Genomic DNA, 15,854 nt, shown 5'->3' on the forward strand with positions numbered 1-15,854 from the left:
CAAATGACATCATGCATAGTTCAAAAATACATTAGCATTGCCTCTAATACTATTAATTTTCTATTTAGTTATGTTATATTTTCAAAAATTATATTTAAAGATAACAGGGTGTCTCACTTCCAGATTCTGTCATCTATTTTTCCTGATATTTAGGTATTTTCCATGGCATTGTTTCAGTATCGTATAAAGATATCTCAGTCAGAAGTGTGTATCATAACAACACTGCTCTAAATATTATTAAGGTCCTCAAGTTTCCACATATTTAACAATTTACACACCAACACGCACAACCAGGCCTACACACATAGTATTAGGGTTCCCCACTTTGAAATACAGTGTAGGAGGCCATGTCAACGCTTACATGAACAGGATTGAAATCCCTTTTCAAGCATACACAACACATCCATAAAATAGGGAAAAAACTAACAAAAAACAAGTCATAGTCTCAATAAATGTTATAATAGCAGGCGTCAGGAGGTTTTCATCAGTCCATCTAGCCCACATAGAGTTTCACTGCAGCAAATTTCCCATTACTGCACAGTTTAGCCTCAGTAAAGAGACAGCGATTGTGCCTTTAAATGTCTCTACATAAAGGGAAAGTGTCAGTTTGTCACCGAGCTCTCCACCTAGGTTTTTGATTCACATTACTATTCCTTATGTTGGCATGACACAAGTTTCACACAATGGATGCAGGCTATAACTCTTTGCTTTCAAAACTTGAAAGCAAGAATATTTAAGAGCCATCCAGCAAGGGTTGTTTCTTAAGTGAAATCTTCTTGTTTGCATCTACCTACCAGTGTGGCTACACTATGACAACCAGGAAGCTAACTAATGGTCCTAAAATACAATAGCGAGGAGTGTACAGAAACCCTCCTCAGCCACTGAAATAACAGTTTGAACATTTTGTTTCACATATCCACAAAAGTTGAATGGAGACAGCCTGGCCCTAACCTTTATTGAAAGTGATTCCCATCAGGTGTTGACTGAAGCTGGGCTCAGACTGCAGGAATTTCAGGCTGATTTAACCTTGACTAGGTCGCCGTGAGAATCAAAAGAGGATCCTTGGTCGCTACTGATGTTCAACCCAAATGATCTGGTAGTGTGAAGGGTTACAGAGCCGTTCTTGGGTGTGAACCGCCCACAGAATCATAGGGGCCGCCCTGATAATTATCAAAAATGTTTGAGATTTATGATTTCAAATTGGGATGATTACGTCAGTAGTTTCAGAGTGGAACCAAGCTTTTGAAACAGGGACCACAAAACAAACTACTGTAAGTGTGGTGGACAGCTGAGTTACAGGAAAGGCTTGTCGAGATGTTTGTCTACACATATTAAACTGCCAATTAAAATCTCCCCTCCAGTTCTCGCCGAAAAAATAAGACAGGCCATGTTGACCACGTCACACCAACCATTTTCTCATTCATACTTGTTATTTTCTGCTTTTGATTTATATCACTGCAACCGAGCAAGGAGTCGCACTGAGCCAGTTACCATTGTGTCAGTTTTGTTTGCACCTTCAGATCATGTCAGAGCTGTGACATGAGGAGGTGCGTCACTACTGGACTGGAGTGATGAGCTTAACAACATCCTGTAGTGTGTGTTGTGCCATTATTTTCAACTCTTGTAGAGTGTGCATGTTTGTGATTAGAGGGAGGAATAACTGCGAAGATTCCCCTCTAGTGTGTGATAGAAAACCGGCCTGGAATTTTAAAACTCCTGTAATCTGAGCCCAGTTTAAGTCCATCTTTACTGGGTTACCCCTGCCTGTGTGGGACTCTTACAGTGCAAGTGTTACATTGTTCCTGTCCAATATTTATAGAAAGGGCGCTACTGATATGTTGTAGCAATGCTGTATTAAATAGCAGCATGCCAGCCTCTTAACAGGCCTATGTTTACCTTTGTCTTATCTCAGGTATTGTGCACAAACACCAGAAACAAAATGTCAACGCCTCTAAAAGTTAGAAGATGTCCCAATGTTTTTTTCTCTTCACATGTCAAAATCCGGTAAACAACACCATGGGTAATTCAGTAATAAGGGAGTAGACTGTCTACACTTTCAAACTATCCCTAGCTTACAAAAGCATGTCATTTCAAACGCTAACACTGATCATAAACACACTAACTCTGGCTTGATTAACGCACACTGGCTAACTTTGGATAATCCACCGACTTGCTAATGTTAGCTCATAAACTAACTACCAGCCTCCGTGTGGTAAACGTATAGAATCTTGGCCAGTGTTTTGTAAACTTGTGTTTGCATACGTGCAGCATCCGTCAGATGAGGCAGGCTAACTGCATGTAGCCATGTACTGACACCAGCCAGCACCTAAAGCTGAAGTCAGCTAGCTGAGCCATCAATAAACTACCAGCTAGCTACAGAGCAAAATAACCGTTTACTGTTGTTTGTTGGAGTACCTAGCTTAACGCTAGCTGACTGTCCCAGCTGACGTTACGATATCCAGATGGCTAACCAGATAACAGCGTCGTAACACAAATTAAACAACACAATGTGCTGGTTGAATCTTTAGCAACACAACAGACACGGCTAGTTTAGCAAGCTAACGTCCCAAACGTAGCTATTATCCGACTGCTGCCAGCTAGCCGACGTGCTAACTGACTTAGCTACTTAGCAGCCGTGCTAATTGTCCGCCATCACGGAGCCAGTCAGTTTGGTTCACGTTAACTCAGACTTGGCATCACTTCTTTCTGACACCAAGAGGAAGTTGCTTGTTTGAGCCAGGCGAGCGGCGGTGTGTTCGCTTACCCGTGGCCCCGCGTCCTGCCCACTGTGCGTGTCTCCGCGGCTCTCTAACGCGACGGTTGTCGGTAAAATACCCAACCAGACAGGCCCCACAGTCCGCTACGGGTCTCTTGCCATCTCTGAGCAGAAGCCTCCGACCGGCGAACAGTCGGGCGACAGGCGCGCCACCCCAAATACTGCTGTGTAATAACACGGGACACGAGTCAGCCCCAGTCAACACTGGACATCTATGAGTGTCGCGTTGTTCCTGCAAAGCATCAGAAACAACACAGTCTGACAATGGGAGTACTTAATTACAAGTGTGTAAACTAGGACACTGAGCCTCCATCATTAGTGATTCATGTTTTAGTTTGAATGTTTTTCTGTAATCTCAAGACTTGTTTTTAACTCTCACGATTCACCAGTTCACTGTTTCAGCTTCTCCTGCAGCATATTGCAGTGGTTCCCAACCGGAGTGCTCAGGAGCCCAGGGGGTCTCAAAGGACATCTGAAGGGTCACAAGGAAGAAAGAAATAATATTAATAACAAACTTTATTTATCTTAGCACTTTTTAAAATCGGTGTTTTTGTGCTTTGACAGCAAAGTAAGAAAAGTGAATATCTAAAGAATGCAATCTAGTGCCAATGCAGATAAGAGACGTAAATAGTTATCGTTCTTTCACTGGCTTGTTGATTATCAGATATGTGCACATTAGACGACTGACTGCCTACTGACTTTTGCTGACTGCCTGCAGTTTGTCTTTGTTGGTTTTTTACTTGCTGTGCTTTGTCTCATATGTTGTGTTGTTACTTATTGTTATCCATTGTACCTGTCTGAATACTAGTCTGTATATATTGCTTGTATGTGTTGACTATAACTATAACTTTATTTTAATTTTAGGTTGCCATTTTAAAAACTGGCCAGGGACAACAGATGAAAACTCGGATTAATGATTAATGAGCATTGTCCCTGTCAAATAAACAAATAAATGAAAATAAAATAGAAGAGCCATAATGATAATCAGCAGGATGCAATGTGACAAGTAGGCCAGACAGCCACGTTTAGGTGTTCGGAAACAAAGTAGCATTCAAATTAAATGAATAAATATGGAGCTATGTCACATGAAAACTTGAACACATTATAATACGATAATACAAATGATAAACAAGTCAAATAAAAGGTGAAAAGAAAGCAATAAAAACTGTGAAAACACGACATCACATGAAAGCAAGTCTATTAAAATGGGTTTAAGAAGTGATTTAAAAGTCACTGACTCTGCGAGCCTTATCTCCTCAGGAAGGCCGTTCCAAAGCCGAGGGGCCCTGATGGCAAAAGCAAGGTCACCTTTAGTTTTCAACCTCGACGTTGGAACAGCCAGCAGGACTGCACCTAAGGATCTAAGGCTGCGTGCAGGCACATAAGGGGTCAACAATTCTGTGATGTAGCTTGGGGCCAGAGCCCAGCATGCTTTAAAGAGTGATCAGTTAAATCTTAAAATCAATTCTCAAACGGACAGGGAGCAAATGGAGAGAAGCAAGGATCTGCTCGATGTGGCCTTTTACGACCTTTTAAGAAAGAAAGAAAACTAATAATATCTTATGCTCAAAAGTGTGCTTATCAGCTGACTTTTTACACATGGTTTTTGCTTTCATTGTTATGAAATAATGACAAAGGTTTCCTCCTCAAGATCCCTCTGGTTAAACTATTAATTTCCTCACTAAAGGAAGACTATATTTTCTAGAATAAAATAATAAGACTGCACTACACTTTATAAAAAGGGGCATTCTACACAGAGGCCTTTTTGCATTTCGAACTTCATTCAGTTTCACTCATGGGCACTAACTTCTCTTTTACTCCGCCGTGGAGGCTGATGTTATGGTCCGGCATATTGAATAGAAGTTTTTAAGGTACAACTTTCCGTAGTATAACCTGGGCCATTGTGTGTTTTGTGTCTTCCAGCAAGGCGGCAGCTGATAATCGATTATGAATAAAACCATATTGCTTCCTTCATCTCTGTCGGACATTTTCTTATTTACATATACTTTAAACATTGATACACCTCTTCATTTATGTTTGACGCTGTCTTTTCTCATCAATGTTATCAATATTATTATTTTATTGACTTGTTCTGCTACTCCCAGCATCTATTGCACTTCTGTCTGTCCTGGGAGAGGGATCCCCCCCCCCCCTATGTGTCTCTCTCTGAGGTTTGAGATTTGCACACTTTTCTTGTTATGTCTAATCACCTGAACTACTGATTTCTACTCGAACCAGATGTCTTAACTTTTCCATATCCTTCTAAAATTATTATCAAAAAGAGTGTATTAAAAGATGAGAACAAGGCAGGGTACCTGGTTAAGGCAATCGTGACAGTGGAGGCATGGAAGTTGCATTTCTCAGCTTTGACAAAGAGCTGGTTGTTGAGGAAGCACTGCACTTGTCTTTAGATCTGGAGAGAATATCAGGATATTGTGTAGGTAAATAAATATGAACTGGTTCAGCCTGTCTTGCAGAACATTGTTTACCTGAGTGTGAAAACATCATCGCAATCATAGGGTCAGTGAGGAGGCGAGTGGCGAGAGGTAGCTAGACCTCTTGGAAACCTTCTTAAGGTCAACTTAACAGAAAGGGCACTGGAGAAATCTGGTAAGTCAAAGCTTAAGGAGATGAGGAGACAGGAAACTCTGTCCACTTCTTTTATCCCTGGTCTTTCTGCAGACTGTAATGGGATTCACTGTGATAAAGGTGGAGCTAACAGTGGGTTTGTAAAGCAGCAGTTGACGCTCTCTCAGGATGGGTTTAGTCTGACCCTCGACTGCTCAGATTCTCCTCAGAGCTCTCCTACTGACTTGGATTTCCTGCTGCCTTCGTACAGTGGCTGGCGTGGATCCCCATCACTCTCCCTGGCTCTTCCATGCTGTGGTCAGGAGGATCTGGAACGGCCCTTGACTGACTGATTTTATTTGACAATTTCATTCAACCAAAACACAAGCATTGCCAAGGCATTTAGTGCATTTAGAAAAGGAAAACACAGGATAACACAATAAAGCCCAGAGGCTTATTTCCATAATAGTCCTTTTGGTGATAAGGGGTGAGCACGGCAAGGGTCAAGACAGCAGAGCTGACATAGCAACAATTACACAAAGGATGTTTCAAAAAATAAATGATAATGCAATATACAAATTATACTCTATAATAACACTATATCAGTCACTCCTTCAGGGATTTGCTAGACAATGCATGTTCTTACCCACTACTCTCACAACTCAACTAATTAAATAGCTAATTAAAAAACACTGAACGGGAGATAAATAAATGAATATATCAACATCACTTTACATCTCCCACAATATACAAATTAAGGACTGGCCATAAGGGTTATTTTGTATTGTACAAGTTGTTGTGGTCCATGAATCAGTCTTCAGTCCAGGTGTCTCATTTATACAACAGTGTGCAGGAACCATATTAAACTGTGCATGTGCACAAACGATAAAAATGCTGTACACCAACAAACTGTTTTGATCTATAAAACCTTTGCATGCACACCTGCAGCCGATGTTCCCTCTATAAGTCAAAGTCCACCTGGGAATGTGAGGCATGTGGAGCAGGCTCGTATCCCATCCACCTACACATACACATTCTTGCATACATGGTCACTGCAAAATATCTCATGAGTGTTGATGAATAGAAATGAACCTGCTGCTCAATGGTTCCTTAGGGTCAATCAAGGAATGAATACATTTTTCTGACGCAGAAATCAAGGCTTGTGAAAGAGTGGCTTTATTTGTAGACTTTCCCAAGTAAGACTGTCCATGTGAACAGATGGCAAAGGAAAGGAAAGGAAAGGAGAGGGGAGGAGAAGAGAGGAGAAGAGAGGACAGGACAGGAAAGGAAAGAAAAGTAAAGGACAGGGCAGGACAGTATAGGAAAGGAAAGGAAAGGAAAGGACAGGACATGCAGGACAGGAAAGGAAAAGACAGGAAATTACCCGAAAGGAAAGGAAAGGAAAGGAAAGGAAAGGAAAGGAAAGGAAAGGAAAGGAAAGGAAAGGAAAGGACAGGACAGGAGAGGACAGGAGAGGACAGTAAAGGAAAGGACAGGACAGGACAGGACAGGACAGGACAGGACAGAATGAAAAGGAAGGGACAGTGAAGAAAATGAGAGGAACATTTGGTGTTTGAGCACAAACTGTTTCATTCACCACTTGCAGACCTTGTATACAAATCTCAGCTCCTCTGGCTGGCCACCGTCTCTCTTTTGCTGATAGCAGATAGTATTTGCTCATTGAAACAGATGGATTTCTCTCTATTATATTATAAGGTCTCAACCTTACATTGTACAGTCCCTTGACAAAATGCATGTCGCGATTAAGCATTTGCAAATAAAATTTAAGTGAAGTTATACACCACTGAAATACCTTCAGTTGTTTCAAGTATTAGTATGAGTATTAGGTATTAGATACTGGTATTTACATGCCCTACAGACAGACTTTTTATGTGATCACTACAGGCTCAGCAGGCCAGTCACACTTCTGAGACCTCAGTTAACTGTGAATACTGATGTGTGTATCTGTGCTGTTTTGTAGATGTCGACTCCTTTTGGCAAACCCCTTGTGCCGTACTGCTCTCGGGTAGCGAGACCTTGTGGATATGAGCGAATCGTTTAAGAATATTTGTGATTCTGATAATGGTGGCGCTCATATCATATTTCCAGTAAAGCCATTTTCCAGTCAGCTTGTGTTACAAAGCCATGCTTTCTCATAGTGCGTGTCTGCATCATGTGAGATGTGTGTGGTGCAGTGGAAGTCAGCTTGAGGTTTGTACTGAACTCTCCCTGCATGTAGCTTTGAGCTCCTCAGCAGTTCTGTCCCTTACACGTGCTGTGTTTACTAGCTGCCAATAACAAATATACACCCATAATACACGTAGACTGTATTTTGCTATTTGCTTGTATATGTACAGTGTTTAATTCATGTCTTCTTTTGCCCTGAATTCTCTGATGTGTGTATAATAAGATGATGCCAATGCCCAGTAGATCCACGATGCAGCGATGATCAAAATAAGAAGGAAAGATTGAATCTTTAGGGCAAGTGTGTGCCATTCTTTTACGCTACCACCAAGTGACTCAGTTGCCCCTAAGTGGAAAAAAAGTTGACTGTCTGGCCTGAGACTGGAAGTTTGAATGCTGACAACAATTTGTATTCTCCTGACTCCATGAGTTGGCTGCTGAGAGGGTGTGATTACTTTCCGATTCTGCTTCAGTGCCTGTGTGGCATCTTGAACTTCTTCATGTGTGTCAGTGCAGTTTGCCATCAGCCCTAATGGGGTGTTGCTGTGGACTAATGTAATCAGCTGTTCTCAAGTAGCCCCCTCTTAGCTTGGGGCCAGGACGTGATCTTTCAGCTGACTGTGTTTGTGTCGTTATTTTCACACCGCCTGGAACCAAGGCAACACAGAAAGCACAGAATAAGACAAGGACAAGTTTTTATGAGCCATGGTGAAAGTGATTGGTGACGTTCAAACTGGCAGGCTGGAGATGAGAGCAGAGACAGGACTAGCGTACAGATAGGGGACAAGAAAGACAAGGGAGGTGAGGGGGACACTAGCACAATAGAGAAAGGGAATTAAAAAGCTGGCTCTGTAACAGTCTGGTCATCCCACTGTTGCCTTCATAGTAGGACAGGCGTATGAAGTAATAATGGCGTGGAGACAGGTGTGGTCGGACTTGGTCGGTGGCGATGCAGCAGACGCAGCCTTATCTCCCCGTTGCCACAACAGAACATTTTTTAAATCTGCTTCAAATAGGGTATGTTTCCTTTTCTATTTTTTGAGTCAGTCTTCTTCTTGCCATCTTTTTTCAACTTGCTTTTCAATGGAACCATTGAAAAGTGAGCACACATATAGGCTGCTGGGAATCCGTTTTGCTTTTCCTGGATATCCCATTACAGCAGTCTGATTGATACTCCTCAGTATAAACAAGACTTTGTCTATGGACATGGTTTTTCAAATGGACTTTCAAACTTTCACAACGAAGGAACCAAAATAGATTACAGAGTGTTTGGGTTTCCTCTTCAGTGCCCTAAATTATTGCTTTGAAATAAATCACAAGATAGACTTTACTATCAATAGAATTTCCTCGTCTACCATTTACAGACGACTTCGGAAAAGTGCACAGGTTATTGCAAAAGTACTTTAGAGAACATTTCATACAGACATTTCTAGAGGCACACACACACACACACTTAACCTAACCCTACTTGTCCTTCTATAGTTGTGAGGACGCTCATGGACATAATGTATTCCCTAGCCCCTTAGCCTAACACTAAACTAAACCAATTTCTAACCCTAAACCTAAAACCAAGTCTTAACCCTAAAACAACCCTTTGAATTTGTGAGGACCACCAAAAATATCCTCACAATAATGGTATTGACCCTCAAAACTATAGGAAGACAAGCACTCACACACTCACACACACACACACTCACACACACTCACACACACACACACACACACACACACACACACACACACACACACACACACACACACACACACACACACACACACACACACACACACACACACACACACAAGCTAAGACGCCCATAAAATACAGACTCACCACTTTCTTTTTTCAACATCAATTGAAATTTTCAAAAAAGTTAAGGTCAAGTACAGAGGCCAGGAAGGAGAAAGGGCCACATCCGTCCCTCAGCCCTGTAGCTTCCATTTGGTTTTTCTAGGACTGCCACCACATGCCTTCCCCCTTTGGGGGAATTACACAAAAATAAAAGTTCTTTTGCCTATCGGCAGAACATAACACATAAAGCTATGTTTTAGTAGTTATTTTCAGTTATGAACAATTAAAACATTGTCTGTGTTTGGCTCTGTTAAAGGGCGCCACCCACAAAACTTAAAACCACTGGCACTGAAAAGCAGGAGATGCAAAACTATAAAATGTTGGGGGAATTTTGATAAGGTCTCTGCTTACCTTAGAATCAATTTAGTTGAGAAGGAGTTACAATCCAGGCCTCCGTCAGTGGCTGCAGGCGCTCATGCTGGGATTGAGGATGTTAATGTTGGGGATTTTCTTCTGTCTTTGATGCTTTAGATTTTATCTGTTTAATAACATTCACATGTCGGGTTTGAAGGAATCCAAAGACACAGGAGGACCGAGAGTTTAGCACTGAGTCATGCAACTTTAATGTTTGAATAACAGACACAAGCAAAGGGTCTAGATAAGAATCTACTATCTGACATGTTCTTTTCATCTTTGCATTCCATGCTACCCTGCGGTATGCAATATTACAGATTGGTCAACAGTTACTCACAGGACTGTCTGATTGGTCTAATTCTAAAATATTGCTGAGCCAACACAATAGCAGAAAGTTTCCACCTGCCCATTAGTACAATTTATTTGCATTTTTCTATGTGAGACACAAGAGTATGTCCACGTTGGACTGCAGTTAACCCCAAAAAACAAAACAGAAACAAGCTAAACTTTATGTTTGAGAGTTGGAGCTGCAGGTACGTGGCTAAGGGATGAAGGGTCATGCATTTATTCATTGTGAAAATAAATGAATTATTTTAAATCAGTGTAGGGATTTTTCTTTTGTTATTAAATCAGTGCTTGGGAGATGCAGGTTGAGATGACGTCTCTCTCCTCTGTAAACACGTATCAGACCATGTTATGATTATATGAACATGACAACGACCTTAAACGCAGATCGGAGAATTCCTGGCCCATTTAGCTGTAGCCCAATAATAATGTAGGCAACATTTGAATTCTCAGTCTGGATCATTCCCCTGCACTGTTCCAGGAAGGACAGGAACTCCCTGGGAAACTCTTCAGATCAGGAGAGGCAGATGTGGGAAGTGGAGCTGGGACTGGTTGCGGAGTGGTGACAGGATCTGCATCATAGGCCGGCGCTGTAGCTGGAGGAGAGGTGATGACAGACTCCAGGTGGGCTACTAGCTACCGGAGATAGTCAGTCAGGTGGCTGCTGATGGAAGTTTGTTTAGGTGTTTGCCATCATCCTCACCCCCGTGCAGATTGAGGTCAGTTTGTCATGGAGACGAATCTGCCTCCCTCAGAGCTCAGAGTGCAACTAGCAAATAATTGTTTCTACTGTATCGACGGGAGAAACCAGAGGCAAACAACTCAGACGGGAGCTTAATGACAAAAACAGGGAGAGGAAATAGAGACAAATCTGGCAGGGAGAAGACTAAGATGAGATGAGAAAGCTTGCAGAGAATATAAAAAAAAGATCAGAAACACTTGACAAAGACAAAGTGGCACTGACAGAAGGGAACACAGACTAAATGCACTAGGGAGGGGGAGGATATATGGACAAGAGCAACTAGTAAAAAGCACATAATCACACACAAGGCCAGGTGGGACGTTTCTGAACTGAGAGAAGTGAAAAAAAACAACAGAAAATGATTAATGAATGAACGACACAATAAAAAAACCCTAACCTAAGCTCCCTTCTCCATGTCTTTTTTTATTTTACTTGTAATGTAATTGCAGTAAAGCACAGTTGTAATTGATAACATGGATAACATTGTAAAAGGGTCTATTATAATCCTAACAGTAATCCTAACAGTAATCTCCTTACCCAAAGCTAAACAAACAGCTTTGTTTCCCAAACTTATCTTACTATAACCTTTGTGTCGGTCTTTCTTTTGAGAAATCCCTAAAGGAAAACTTCTTCCAGCAGGGAATCAGTCAGGACACACATCACACACAGCTACCAGCAGCTCAAGTGATAATAATTCAGAAAGTTTTAGGAAACAGTTTGTGATAATAGCCCATCTTCATCAATTTGACTGATCCATGATCGGTGTGTGTGTGTGTGTGTGTGTGTGTGTGTGTGTGTGTGTGTGTGTGTGTGTGTGTGTGTGTGTGTGTGTGTGTGTGTGTGTGTGTGTGTGTGTGTGTGTGTTTGTATAGACCAGTAGAGGACGCCAAAGTGCACCTCTCTAAATGCTTTTAATTCCCACATACCTGCAATATTTTCTAGGTGTAGTTGCCCACTATTGTGTAACTTTATCTGTTATCTTTTCCAGGAAAACAACGATTATGAGGGTCCAGAGAAATTATTAGAACTTATAAAACATTTTTATGTGTGTTCTTTCTCTTCAAAAACAAACATATGTCAAGTCCTCTTTATCACGATAAAGTTGTCAGAGACACCAGGTAAATTACAAATATCTTTGCCATTATACAAAATGGATATAAATTTAAATACATATATATATTCTTTAAATCTTGCCATCCCATATAGAGAATTCAGTATGCTGTATTTGTTTCATTCACAATACACAGTTTTCTGAATGCCCAACATGTAATACAGAGTTATGATGACAGAAATCAAATAAAGTACTTCAAATAAATTAAACTACTTAAAAGTATTTTTACAAGCCTTATTTTATCCTAAAAACAAACATCAAGTCATCTGTAGCCAACATATGGTGGACATTTAGACATAATTACATGCACCATTACACACAATCTGACCCCATATCTATGCAATAAATACTTTGTGAAACTGTAATGTTCGGTTTAGTTGAGCATGTCATAAAGCTGCTGACCCAAGAGTTGTTTACAATGCCATATATTGTGTTATTGTATCAGATCTCATTAAAGGGAGTATGCAATGACTTCATTTTAGATTGTTAAACTCCAGCCCCTAACACAAAGTTTCAAGACATACTCACCATGTAGACACAGCCGCTGACCTAAAAAAAAAACATGGATCCTGCGGAAGTTAAGAGTTCCCATGATTCCTGGAAAAACTTGAAATCAGTTGACCATTTTTCCACTCATGGAAGAAAATTTTGAGAAAAAGAGATATGTCCTGTAAAATCTTGTGTTGTCCTGGAAAACCATTTTAATATTTCATAATTTTCCTTTGGTAACAGAGCTTCCCAAAATGGATATCATTGCCCTGTGAAAAGTTATGCTCAGGATCATAATATTATTCAAATGGTAGTAAGGGCTTTCCAAATGAAACAAAATAAAAACTTAATGACAGAAAGTCAAAAAATAACTTATTAATTTAAACTAAATAAATTAAGAGCATTTAAACATAGCAAGAAATAAAATATAAAGAGTAAGAGTAATTTATAAGCATGGACGATATCATTTCATGGGTAAGTTATTGCCAGAGACCGCACATCTTTTAAATTTAGACTTCCACAAAGAGGAACATATTAGTGGGGCGTGATTCCTGTGTGTCACACTGGCTAGTTCATAACTAAAAAGGTTCTGGAAACAAGTTGGAATCCGACTCTGAAACAAGCCAGAAGGAACGATGATGCCTGGTCCTATTTTAAAATAGGCTTTGTCCAACTGATCAAAATCAAAAAGACTTGAAATTATTTTCTGGTTGTCTCTGACCAGCTTATGCTCATATTTCAGTTTTATTACATGTATCACACAGAAAACAGCGTGCTCGGTCAGTTAATGTTATGCAGACCGATAAAAAATATAAAGCTTCTGTTGCCTGTTTCTAATGTATTTTCATATGTGGATGGATGCCAGATGTTGGGCTGCTTTTTAAGGTATCCATAACACCTAATTATATCTGGCAGTGAGCCTCATCTAATTCTCATGTGGCGCGAGGTCTCTCAATCTTTGGTCCATGTGTATCCTGAAATCTTTGTTTTTCACTGAGGTAAGATGCATTACGTCCTTTAAAAGATCTACAGCAGAACAGATGATTTAATAACAAACCTATTGAGCCTCTGAGAATATGATATATGAGGAAAATATGGAAGTGAACTGTGGGCTGATTTTATGCATGAGTCCTTATACTTTTAACATCCTGTGAAACGGAGTCACAGGGCAAGGGTTTCACCTATTACCAAACTCACCCATTAGCTTAACTTACTCTGGGATCAAGTGTCAACCCCCTGGGCGAAAAGGGAAGTTACCTTCAGCGTGGCTATAATAGAAAAACGATTCCTTGTTGCATTTGGTTCCACATTAGCCCTTTGTCCCCCATGATTAAGTACAAGAAGTACAAGAAGTGAGCTCATCACATCCCCTGTTCCAGATTTTAATGACCATTAGTACCAAGGCCAGATAGTCCCCTGTAATTCAATCACGCTGCACCACATTGCACACTTATGGAAATCAGTCCCCTAATGTATCGGATTATTTCCATCAAGATCCATTAATTATTCCCCTAAGGTCAAAAAACAACCTATCTTGCAATGTTAAAGAAAGTGATGTAAAAAATTCCAGGATCCACCCTCCGATCCAGATCCGCACTAAAATTGAATGGGTTCTCTCCTGACACATACCACATGCTTCCACCAAGTTTTGTAGTAATCCGTCCAGTACTTTTTGTGTAATCTTGGTCACAAATGAACCAACCAACTATCAAAAGGACAGGGGGGGAAACACAACCTCCTTACAGTATTGAAGTTAAACTCTGACTTACGGTATATTTTTAGGCCTGGCCCCAGTGCACCTACAGAGTCCAGTCCAAAAGATAATGTTTTGAATTGGTTTGTGGGACAGACTTTTGGCAGGGGGCAAATATTTTATACTCTCTATTGTAGGGAGGAAACCAGGGAAATTAAGATGAATGTTTACAACAAACTGGAACTACATTTTTCTGGCAGCCAACTTTCAGGGTTTTCTTTATGCTTCTATGCAGCCAACCTCCGTCATAATCACACGCTGTGAAAGAGGACCGACCAATCCATCACCTCCGTCCAGAAACTTTACTTAAGTCTGTGTTGGCTGAGTCACCACATGCTATTTTAAGTTTGCCGATTTGTTTCTCCATTTGTCTTTGTCCAATAGACAAACACAAACGCACAGAGCAGACACAGACACGTCAGAAAGTGATACAGTGGAATAACGGCCTGCCCTCCCTGTGATGGTAATAATTCTGTCAGAATGCTGTTCCCTAAATGTGCCAGAAGATATATATCTCTCTCTCTATATATATATATTGAGATATATATAGACATATATAGAGAGATATATATATGTCTATATATATATATAGATGGACGAAGTGTCTCCACTTCCCTCTACAATCTAAAAATTTAACTAAAATAATCCTGATACAAACACCACCATCTTGCGGATTTATAGCCAGACTATGCACAGCAGCAATTTGGAGATGGAGCCTCAGTAGTGAGGTTCTGTCGATACACATGCTAAACCAATTGTGAAGCATGTTTTTACAGCACAAATCAGAACCTCATACATCGGTTTGATGGAAACTACCCAAAATGACAGAAACCATCTTTGAGTAAAATGAATTTGACGTGTACTTTGACTTTTTAGTTTGGTCCATGTCCCAACCATTAACATGGAGGAGGTAGGGTTTGTGACCTATACTGCAGCCAGCCACCAGGTGACGATCAAGCCACTTTGGCTTCACCTTATGGGGAGCTGTCATGTCATACAGTCTGTGGCATTTCTTTTCCAACTTTGTCAGTATTTAGTATTTAAAACTGCTCACAGAGTTGAGGTGATGATTGAAATTTACTATTAGAGGGGGCACCAGGAATGACAGGTTGGGAGGGGGCTGAAATGCATATGACATTTTACAAGCTGTTAGTAAGCAAATGATGTGAGAGGAATTGGGGGCCAGTGTAATTACAGGATGTTTGGGAGAATCCAAATCAAGCACAGAAAATAATCAGTACCACACGTTAGATTTTCAGGCCATATAATAGAGCATGATGGAGAGTGAGCCCGTATCAAGGGTAGATCTTATGGATCTTATCTTAAACAAAGTTTAGACTCTAAATGGCTAAAAAATTACCAGGCGATTGACAAGTAAGACGTATTGAAATCATAGTTCTAAAAGACATAGATTTATTTATTTTCATTTACTTTTCTGCCAGTGGGGAGTGGAAGATGAAAATAAAAAACAAACTTTCCACAGTCCTTTAAGAATAAGATTAAAATAAGACACTTGCCGAATCTTTTATCTTTATGATGCATGAATCAAAGTAAACAGCAGTGTCAGCAGCTCTGTTCATGGGCTGTGTTAAAGTTGATTTTGTCTCAGAGTTTTGTCGTGCTGGGGTTTTCTAGGGGTCTGTGCAGTAAAAATGCAGACACCCTCTCACTTTTCTTTTT

The 15,854-nt window shown here is 40.5% G+C and overlaps 1 protein-coding gene across 3 annotated transcripts in view; it reads right to left on the reverse strand.

Annotated features, from left to right (window-relative positions):
- LOC117754283 (NEDD4-like E3 ubiquitin-protein ligase WWP1) overlaps positions 1-2,987 on the reverse strand; it is a 30,070-nt gene extending 27,083 nt beyond the window's left edge. For 2 of the 3 annotated variants that reach the window (XM_034573122.1, XM_034573120.1), the window contains exon 1: positions 2,765-2,986. The gene's annotated coding sequence lies outside the window, so the exon portion shown is untranslated. Of the gene's footprint in view, positions 1-2,764 lie in introns of all 3 variants that reach the window. The other variant, XM_034573121.1, reaches the window with a different exon arrangement.
- Between the last annotated feature and the right edge of the window lie 12,867 nt (positions 2,988-15,854).

This window comes from Hippoglossus hippoglossus, chromosome 20 (assembly GCF_009819705.1).
Source record: "Hippoglossus hippoglossus isolate fHipHip1 chromosome 20, fHipHip1.pri, whole genome shotgun sequence".
NCBI lineage: Eukaryota > Metazoa > Chordata > Actinopteri > Pleuronectiformes > Pleuronectidae > Hippoglossus > Hippoglossus hippoglossus.